This window comes from Macaca mulatta, chromosome 12 (genome assembly GCF_049350105.2).
Source record: "Macaca mulatta isolate MMU2019108-1 chromosome 12, T2T-MMU8v2.0, whole genome shotgun sequence".
Classification (NCBI taxonomy): Eukaryota; Metazoa; Chordata; class Mammalia; order Primates; family Cercopithecidae; genus Macaca; species Macaca mulatta.
Window position 1 is genome coordinate 3,180,554 of NC_133417.1, and position 10,670 is coordinate 3,191,223.

The window sequence follows — 10,670 nt, forward strand, 5'->3', positions numbered from 1 at the left end:
TTGATTTAATAACAGGTACTGCAGGTCTCTGGGTGGGCCTGAGCCTCTGTTTTAGAAGCAGCCGCACCATCCGAGGGGCAGGTCCGTGTGGGCTGGCAGGCGGCCTGGTCCTTGGAGCACAGGGTGGACCTGACCCAGTCCTGGCAGTGGGGGGCCTTGCAGTTCTAGAAGGTAGTGATGCAACCTGTGGCATAAATAAAAAGCCTCATGTGCCCCCATGAGAAGCTGGGGCTTCCCCTCAGTAGTGTGGTGTGCTGTGTTTGTGATCGTGCAGATGTAAAAGGGTGAGGGAGATGTCTAAAAACTAGGCTCCCAAAGACAGCCCTTCATGTCGGGTGCTTTCACGTGTGTATGTACACCTGTTTGACGAGTGTACACCTTCACGTGTGCACCTGTTTCACGCATGTACACCTGTTTGTGCATGTGCCTGTTTCACACTTGTGCCTGTTTCGCGTGTGTGTGTGCCTGGGCATTCCCCTTGTATTGCGTCATACGTTGTATTTTACAGATTGTTTTTTTTCAGTTTGTATCGTGAGCTTGTAACGACGTCGTGAAGAAAAGAGGGGATCCTGGCAGCCTTTGGCTCTGAGAAACGTGATGTCACGGGAACAGATGAGACAGCCCGGGTGAGGCCAGCAGAGGCCATCGTGGCCTGGGAGTCCGTGCACATCCACTGTCTGTCGCTGTGTGACAAGTGACCACAAAACTAGGGGCTTAAGGCAAAGTACACGTACGACTGTACAGCTTCTTCAGGTTGCAAATTCAGGGCAGCCTTGCTGAGCGGCTCTGGCCCAGTCCCCCGGGTCACTGTGAAGATGCTGTCCAGGGCTGCAGCCATCTGTAGGCTCAGCTGGGCTGGAGGTTCTGCTCCAGGATGCTGTGCTGACGTGTCTGCGGGCAGAGGCCTGGTCCTCCACACCTGGTCCCTCCCTGGGGCTGCCAAGTGCATTCCTGCCCAGGGCCGCTCCTTTCCCCAGAGACGTAGCAGTGCTGGTCTTATGCCCAGCGTCAAGGTGGCCGGGTCAGGAGCAAAGACTTGTTTCCCCTACTCGGCGACTACTCCTGCAGGGCTGGGCGACAGTGGAGGTCGCGCAGGAAGGTGTTCGCTGAAGACCGTGCTCTGTGACTTGACGGGTGTTCCTCCCAGGAGGGTGAAATGGAGACTGGACGCTGGGAGCGGCATCCTGCGTGACCCCACGTGTAGTGGGCTCACAGCAGAGCTAAGTCCTTCCTTTACAGATACTTTTCAGAGTTTGCCCGTCTTTAGATTCTCTGATTAACATGTCTGAGGAGGGTCCCAGGAGTCTGCCACCTGCCAGGCCAAGGAGGTTCCCTACATGTAGCTGGTACCCTGACACCCTGAGAAACGTGACTCGAGAGGATCACCTGAGTTTCCTAAATGAGTCACCTGCCTTCTCTTCCCTTTGCTTTTATGCCTCCCCCAGGGTGGGTCAGTCCTGTCAGCCGCAGCGATACCTGCATGCTGGGGTTCCAAGGAGATTTGGGGGTGTGTCGGGTCCCCCAGGGAGATTCGGTGACTGAGGATGCTGTCATAGCAGCCAACATGTCCCTATCGTTTTCACTTTTAGTGAAGTTCAGTTACTAGGTTTTCTGAGGCACAATGATGTCCTTGTGAAAAATTGGTGATCAGGGAAGCAAGCAAGTGTGGGAAAATGATCCTGCCCTTAAATCTAAAAGATGAAACAGCAAAGAGCCCTGAAGAGCCCATGAACCTCCTCATGGGGCAGTGAGGAGACACCTCAGTAATGGCTTAAAAAAAAAATGAGATCATACTGAAGAAAAAGTACACTAAATTTTGGGTCTCCTATGGGTAAAGAGATTGTGGTTTACATTTTGGAGGCATGCGTTTATATACTTATTTTTCTTTGCTGGATTTAGAATTAGTTGAAATAATTGTGTTTTTTTAATTTAAAAAAATGGGGTATACGAAGTCTAATCTCTTTGTGACATTTCTGTACTGTGAGACTCCACATACAAAAGTGAAGCCCAGACTGTCTGTCTCTAATGAACCAGAGAGAGGTGGTCATCTCCTACAGGCCGGTCTGGTCTCCAGGCATCTGGCCATCCTCCCAGTCTTGGGCACACCTGCATCACTGGTGCTTCCTGCCAGACTGTGACTCTGCCCAGGTTTCAGGAGCACCCGGAACAGTTTTCCTAGGGCCTCCTGCTTTGTCCTGGCTCCTGGAAGCACAGGCTTTTGATGAAGGACTCTCCCCACTGCTAGGTAAATTGGTGATTGCCCCACAGTCTGTGTTTCTTGCATGGGGCGCAGAGAGTCTGGGCGTGGTGTCGTGGCCCTGGAGCCAGCTCTAGGACTGCCCGGCGGCCTTGCCTCCGCCCCTCATCTGGGAACAGGGCGGTGGGGAGGAGAAGGGAAGCAGGGTCTTGCCCGTTCTGCGTCTCGAGAACACGGGAACACATCGTCCCATTGCCTCGCACCATTCACAGCCCAAGCTTGTGTGAAGTATTATTTTATAACCTCCCCTGACAATGATGTATTTTATATAAGCAGCACATAAAGTGGTAATTTAATACCCTATCGAGGAGGATTAAACAATAAGGAGCAGATATCACTGTAGAAAAGTTACTTTATCCGGGAAACATTTATCTACTGCAGGTGGATGCGAATCATGGCTTCCTCCTCGGTGGCTCCTGACGAGCCTATGAGATTCTGTCCTGTTCGCCACTGTTAGTTATAAGCTACACCTTTCCTTCTATGATGTTAGTTACAAGCTCTACCTTTCCTTCTATGATGTTAGTTATAAGCTCTACCTTTCCTTCTATGATGTTTATTTCTTGCCTGTTCACCACTGTTACAGTTATAAGCTATACTTTTCCTTCTGCGATGTGTGTTTCTTGCCTATTCACCACTGTTAGTTACAAGCTATACCTTTTCTTCTGTGCTGTATATTTCTTGAAGGCATGGACTAAATCCTAATTCCACAGTATTTGATGAACACGCTCAAGAGATACTTGTTTGAATGAATGGATTAATGGAAAATAGAAGTGGTGACTTCACTTTTAATTCATTATGTCAAACTTTGTTTACATGGAAAATTTTATGGTCCTTTGGATAAACAGGGCCTCTGTGCAGGGTTGTTAGAGATTGTGAGAGTGCCTCAAATGGCTCTGTGGCTCTAGGCTCACAAAGGTCTTCAGGGACTTGGTGGCGGCACCTGTGTTGAAAACTGAGTTCTGCAAATCCATTCGAGTGACCTGCCAGCACACACAATCCTACTTCCCAAGTGATTTCTGCACAGAGGCTTCTCCTGAATGCCCCAGGTGAACGTGGGTTTAGCCAGCACTGCTGGGCTTCCACAGCAAGCCAGGGTGCTGCAGGGATGAGAGAGAAGAGGGGCAGGACCAGGATCTTCCTGGGACCCAGTCCCCGTGTGGGGACGCTGCCTGGCCTGGCTCTTCTGGGGGAGGTCAGGGAAATGATGGCATGGAGGGACTGTTGGCATGAGCTGCTTGCTCAAACATAGATCCCAGGTCTGTGTGGGAGGCAAAATAGAAATTTATATGGATATCATCAGTAACATAGCAAATATGGGCTTCTTCCCTAGGGTGGCTGACCCTCTTGCTCATCTGCTGAGCAAAGGCCAGGCCCGACCTTCTGGGCCTCCACAGTGAGCTTTTCCCAAGCTCTGTCTACTCCGTGGAGATGGCCGCAGCCAGGGCAGACAATGGGGTGTTTGCCACTTTTTGTTTTCTTTTTCGAGACGGAGTCTTGCTCTGTTGCCCAGGCTGGAGTACAGTGGTGTGATCTCGGCTCAGTGCAAGCTCCGCCTCGCAGGTCACGCCATTCTCCTGCCTCACCCTCTCGAGTAGCTGGGACCACAGGTGTCTGCCACCACACCAGGCTAGGTTTTTGCGTTTTTAGTAGAGACGAGGCTTCACCGTTTTAGCCAGGATGGTCTCAATCTCCTGACCTTGTGATCCACCCGCCTCGGCCTGCCAAAGTGCTGGGATTACAGGCATGAGCCACCACACCCGGCCAGGTATTTGTCGGTTTTTGAAAGCTACATTTAAAGAATGAAATAGACTGAACAGAATTACTTCCTTTTGAATGTTTAATACTTAATCTACCAGAACACTTAAATACAGTTAATGTATTCAAATAATAAGAAAGAACTTTCCCTCCGTTTCCAAAGCAAAAGTATAAACAATCTTTTACTTGGCAGGGATTTCACTATGTTTCTTAAAAGCCAGCAAGCACTTTTCCTGAAATAGACCCGTCTCTTCCTCTGCATAGATCCTATGAACATTTTAGCTACATTTCTGCTATATCTTGATGTGTGATAGATTATAGAAAATTCCTTGCTACTGGAACTTCACGATGCTTTCCTTTTAAACATCAAATAGAAAGTATGGATAGTAAATCTCAGATTAGTTGCCATTCTTGGTCTTGGTAGAGCTGCCACCAAAAGCCTCTGTCAATTACAACAGAGTGTGTCTCCCTAGCAACTAGGTTTAGATTGCAGACCAAGCCATGATCACCCAGGATTCAGTGCAACGTCTTCCAAAGCTGTAGCCACTGCTCCTGGAAAAGATTTGGGAAGCCCTCCCTTTGATGCCTGTGCATGGCTGTTCTCAGATCACAGCAGCTGCAGCAGCATCTCGGAGGATGCCGGAAGGGGTGTCCTGGGTACTGACTCCACGGCAGGGGCCTGCAGTATCTGAATGAAATGGTCGTGACACTGTGCACCCTAGAGGAGTCCACAGCCACGTTTCAAAGGTGCAGTGGCCCGAGGTGAACCCCAGAGCACTGAGGAGCCTGGAGTTGACCTGTCACAACTCCATTGAGAGAACTGACTGAATTCCGTACCTGTGCGGGCAAAAGATGGCTATTTGCGCTTGGCTCCTTCCCAGGACAGGGCAAGGGAGGTTGTCTGTACAGCTAGTGGGAGCTTGACTCTGTTCACACTCGGGGCTGAGTCACTCTCCTTTCTGTGAGCCCAGGGAAGATAGACATGCCTAGCTTTCATGGAAGAGAGCCCTGATGAGTCGAAGCTGAGCTTCAAGATGGTTGGTGTTGTAGTGTGCCTGGCGGGTTCCGAGTCGGTGTGTGCTGAGTGGGGACCCGGCTGCTGCTGTCGCTATTGGGCTCAGCAGACGCTGCGGGGGACGTGGCTCCTGTGGTACTTGGTTTTCTCCTCACAGTGGTGGGTTTCCCTGCGGTGAAGGTGTTGGTGCTGTGACAGGCAGCCTGGCAGGAGGAAAGGTGCTCGTGGGGTTGTGCCCCGAGGCCCCCTTCCTCTTGAGGAGCAGGAAGTGGGTTTGGGACCCAGCTTCCCACTGCGCTCCCTTGCTAGGTTCTTGGCCTCGGGGGCCAGGAGAAGCTGAGTGCAGGGCTGAAACCTGGACCCCTTCCACAGCCTCCGCGGCACTTGTGGTGGTATGCGGGACATGGCCCTTGGAACTCCAAGCCCTACCCTGGCATGCCCGCCCGTTGGGGCGTCTCGGGCACCTGCTGTGTGCTAGGCTCCGTGGTGGGGTGGGCGGTAGCAAGGGCTGTGGTGTATAGGGGACACGGTACGCAGATGATGATGAGAAGCATCAGGGAGGCAGTCAAAGCACAGCTGAGACTTGCAAGGAGGGGACTGGCTGTGTGTGTTGGGGCTCAGGGAGCTGCCTCTACCCAGAGCCACAGTGGCCAGTGAGGGCAGAGCAGGGGACCGAGGCCCAGGGAAGCCGTGTGTATGGTTCGCATCAGGTGTGCGGGTCTGCCGGGCTGTGCGGCCCTTCTCAGTCCTGGCTGGGCCTGGGGTCCCAGAGGGAACGGAGGGTCTTTGCATCTCCCTCCTCTTGCTTCCCTGCTGCTTCCTGGTCAAGGGATGCTTCTTTATTGCAACTCTGGCAGTTATTCTGCATATTAAGAGGAGTTTCACAAAATCGTAGGGGGGGAGGCGGACTAGGGATTCATTTTTTTTTCTCCCCCTGATTTTATACGGAGGCTTCTACTATCCCTTAGTGTGGAGGCAGAGTGCAGATGCTCTACAGTTATCTATCCAGGAAGAGAAGAGCTGCTGGGAAGCCACAGAGCTGATCATTGCAATAGCTCTGACATTTTAAAGTGGGAGAATGCTGATGTCTATAATAATCAGAGTAAAACTTCAGTAGCTTCAACATAAAGATGTCGAGATGATCTTAGAGCCATTTCGTCCCTAGATCCTTCTACAGTGTGGAGTGTGACATCTCTACCAGCCTCTGGTCAGTGGCCGCCTGTGGGTAACTGAATGCTTGAAGTGTAAATGAGAACTTCTAATTTTATTTAATTTCAGTCAAATTTAAATAGCTATATGGGCCGGGCACCGTGGCTCATGCGTGTGTTCCCAGCAGTTTGGGAGGTCGAGGCGGGTGGATCATGTGAAGTCAGGTGTTCAAGACCAGCCTGACCAACAAGGTGAAATCCCATCTGTACTTAAATATATAAAAAATTAGTTGGGCGTGGTGACAGGCGCCTGTAATCCCAGCTACTCGGGAGGCCGAGGCAGAAGAATCACTTGAACTCGAGAGGCAGAGGTTACAGCAAGCCGAGATCGAGCCACTGCACTCCAGCCTGGGTGACAGAGGGAGACTCTGTCTTAAGAAAAAAAAGATTTTAAAAAACCCTACATGCCCCTAGTTGCTTCTGTAGGAGACGGCATGGTTCCAGAAGGTAGACTTTGTGTTGAGGACTCTGCAGCGTCAGGCTGGAGACAGTCTCCCTTCCTAGCAGCGTGGGCCGCTGGGCTGCTCTTCTACCAGAAGGGATGGTGGCGTCTCTGGGAGGTATTTGTGGACTCAGATCTGTGTGGATTAGTGACTTGTGTTACTCACAGATACTTAATTTTATGGGTAAATGAATACCTGGACTGGCTGCAACTTCAGGGCGAGATTCGGGAGTAGGGAGTGAAAAGTGACGACGGAACCCTGGGCTTGTCCTGCCATCCCCAGGAACCGGTCGGGGCGCCTTCTCGTCTGAAGTCCCAGCACGTGGTCAGGGTACCCCTCCCCTCTGAACCCCCCCGGAAGTGATCGGGGCACCAATCCCCTCTGAAGCCCCAGCACCTGGTCGGGGCACCCCTCCCTTCTGAATCCCCCAGCACCTGGTCGGGGCGCCCCTCCCTTCTGAATCCCCCAGCACCTGGTCGGGGCGCCCCTCCCTTCTAAAGCCCCCAGACCTTCCTGGCCTGCGGTGCTGCTTCTCCAAATTCTGCCCTTGGCTGTTTTCTAGGAATCACCTGTACCCGAACAGGCTGCGTGTGTCACTTCTTGTCGGATCTGGGTCGACGGTGAAGCTCATTTATCTTGTCTTCCTCCTCATGTGCCGTATCTCACCTGTTGTCTGTCTGAGTTTGAGTGCGTGTTGTGCGTTCTCAGGCTGTGCTTGGTGCTTAGGTGACAAGAACGTCTTAGAGCAAGGGACTGCCTGCTCCAAAGGACGCTGTGAATGAATCGAGACACGGTTTACTTGTGGGGTTTAAATTTCCTGGGTGTTGGAGGCAATTAGGGGGAAACAAGGTCTAAAAAAGCCCCTGGGGATGAGGAAGGCAATAATGAAAACAATTACTCTATACACACTTAGCAGTTGGTTTAATTTGTAGGTGAATTTTGCATTTTGGGAACTACTAAAACTATTTTTTGTAGGGATTCCTTGATGAGCTTCTTGTTTTCTGTCCAGTAGAAAGTAAAGTGGATCGGTTTTGCCTTTAATTCTGACTGACTAGAATCTACTTCCTTTTTCCCCCCATTCACGTTAGGGTGGGGATTGGACTAGAAGAGCTGTAGGATCTCTTTATTTCTGATCTTAAATGAATTTTTTCTTTAATTAGTTTTTTTGTTTGTTTTGTTTTGTTTTGTTTTTGGTGAGCTATTACTTTTTCCTTCAATGCACTGTTCTTTGGTTTGGAAAACGGGCTCTATTTGTACCGTGCTTTAAATGTACACAATGGTTCTAAATTGCTACTTTTCGTTAAAGTTAGATACAACATCATAATTAAAATGTCATCCATAATTGAGGCACAGTCTGAGGCCTGGAGACCCCTCTTGTCACTTCCAGCCGTGTCTCCTTCCCTGGCCACGTTGCCCCTGGCCACATCTCCTCCCCCCACCACACCGTGTCATCCCCCCACCACCTCACCTCTGGTCACATCAACTCCCTCCCGGCCACATCACCTCTGGCCTCACTGCCTGCCTCCCTCTCTCCCTGGTAGCCTCTGTGACTCCTGCTTTCTACCCTCCCGAGGGTCTGTTCAAGGCTCCTTCCCCGTTTTCCACTCCTGAGTGGGTCTCAGGGCCTGGATGTTTCACAGGATGCAAGTTTCTTCCCTTCCAGCCGCGGGTCTCTGAGCGACAAGTCCATAGAGGGCACTAAGCTCTCCTTACCCACCTCGGGGTCCCGAGCCCTGACCGCCGACCACCAGGGCTTTTCTGCAGGGTGTGGGGCAGACTCATGCGTGAATTGGACAAAAAAGGTGATTTCAGGAATCCTTGTTTTAAGTGCACTGGAGCAGAGATGGGGAGAGGGGACCACCGGGTTTGCTCAGAATTGGGCCCTGCTCACAGCCAGTGAGGCAACATAAGCACCTCCTAAATGAAGCTTTCCACACACTGATTTTACACATGACGGTTGTGATGGCTGGAAAAGGCTTCACACAACGAGTGAGTTTGAGCTGCATTTGAAGGAAGAACAGGTCCCTGTAGGTGGAAATGAAAGGTAAGCGTGACCCAAGCCATCAGCAGCAGCGGGGGTGGGGTGGTGCAGACTCCCCATGGATGGTGGGCATGGCTGAAATGCAGGAGAGGGCAGGGGTGCGAAGGAACAGCAGGGCGGCAGTAAAATTCCCCTGCAGAGAGGGGACGTGACTGAGATATTACCACATGTATACAACTGAGAGATGATCTGAGGATGATTTCTGGGAGCCTATGGGAAGAGCACGTGGTCATCATCAGTTCTCGGGATCTCTTTTTATGAAGTGAAAACAGTCATGCCTCTGCCTATCTTGTGAGCTGTTAAGATCAAATCGGATAATCTTCAGCGAGCCTTGTAAATGCTAAAGCTTATGACAGACTGTTCCAGCCCGCTTGTCTCCACCCTCCTTTCCTATTCGGTAACGTGAACCCTGCTGGGTACCTCACTATCTGCCTGGCTTTCTCCTCCATAACGTGAGCCTTGAGTACTTGCTGGGTACCTCGCTGTCCACCTTCCTTCCTCAGTAACGTGAGCCCTGAGTATTTGCTGGATACCTCGCTGCCTGCCATACAGCTGGCTGTAGAATTGTCAAACGCACTTGGCTGGCACATAAACAGAAGTGCTCGCCAGGCCTTGGGAGGGCTTTGTGACATGTGGGTGCCTTCTGTTCCCTGTTAGGCTGGAGCTGCAGGAGCCCTCCTAGACCAGACAGAGGACCAAGGCTGGGGCCTCGGGGTGGGGGCTGGGGGATCTCCCTGGGTTTATTGTGTGGGTGAGAGCAAACTTCAGTCCCGCTGTGGCATTGGGATTCAGGGTTCCTTCTGGAATGTTTTGAGTGAGAAACAGGAAGTGTGCACAGGTGCGTCTTCTGCGGATTTTATGGTTATCTTGGGAGAGCACTGGTGCCTCTGAGCTATGAACCTGCAGAACCACTTGTTCCACTAACGGCCGCCTTTATATAAAGAATGACTTACAAAAGATGCCACTTCAGATGGAGGTATTTGCAGGTGTGGCCTGAAAAATGAACAGAATGACTTTCATCTCAAGGAAAGTACCTTACATTATTCCCAATGATAGACATTTGAGCTTTCCAGCGAATATTAAAATATAAAAATCTTGTGTCTACCACTTTCTCATGTGATTAATGATATTGATGCGGTTTTGTTTTGTTTTGTTTTTTACATATAATGAAATGTGGAAGCTGCTCATAACTCTGAATCAGTGTTATCTAACCAATGTGTGATTACAAAATCGTGTGCTGGTAAAAGCCATTCAAGTGCAAGACGGACCAGTCGACTTAGAAGGAATTGGGGCAGAAAGGTCCAACGAGCAGAGCACAGACTGTGTTGCAGACAGCCTGTACGGAAGTGCCACTTGTTACATTTGGCAGCAGAGAATAACTAAAGTGATCTGAAAACACAGTGAAAATACCGCTTCCTAATTGTATATCAGTATGGGGTTGGACTTTCTTCATAAACTTCAGTCACGGTTCTGCAGCCCACTGAACGCAGATGCAGTCATGAGAATCCTGCTGTCTGAGGTACAGAGATGTTAGGTGTTTTCACAGCAGCACAAACTGTTGCCACGCTGCTGCTTATTTTGGAAAATGGTTTCTTCTTTAAGACTGTGTTAAGATGTAATGACTTTATCCTTGTAAAATAAACTAAATTGTTACTTTTTTTTTTTTTTTTTTTGAGACGGAGTCTTGCTCTGCCACGCAGGCCGGAGTGCGGTGGTGTGACCTCAGCTCACTTCAACCTCTGCCTCCTGAGTTCAAGCGATTCTCCTGCCTCAGCCTCCCTAGTAGCCGGTACTACAGGTGTTCGGCACCATGCCAGGCTAATTTTTGTATTTTAGTAGAGACGGGGTTTCACCATGTTGGCCAGGCCGGTCTCGAACTCCTGACCTCAAGTGATCCACCTGCCTCTGCCTCCCAAAATGCTGGGATTACAGGCATGAGCAGCCACCACTC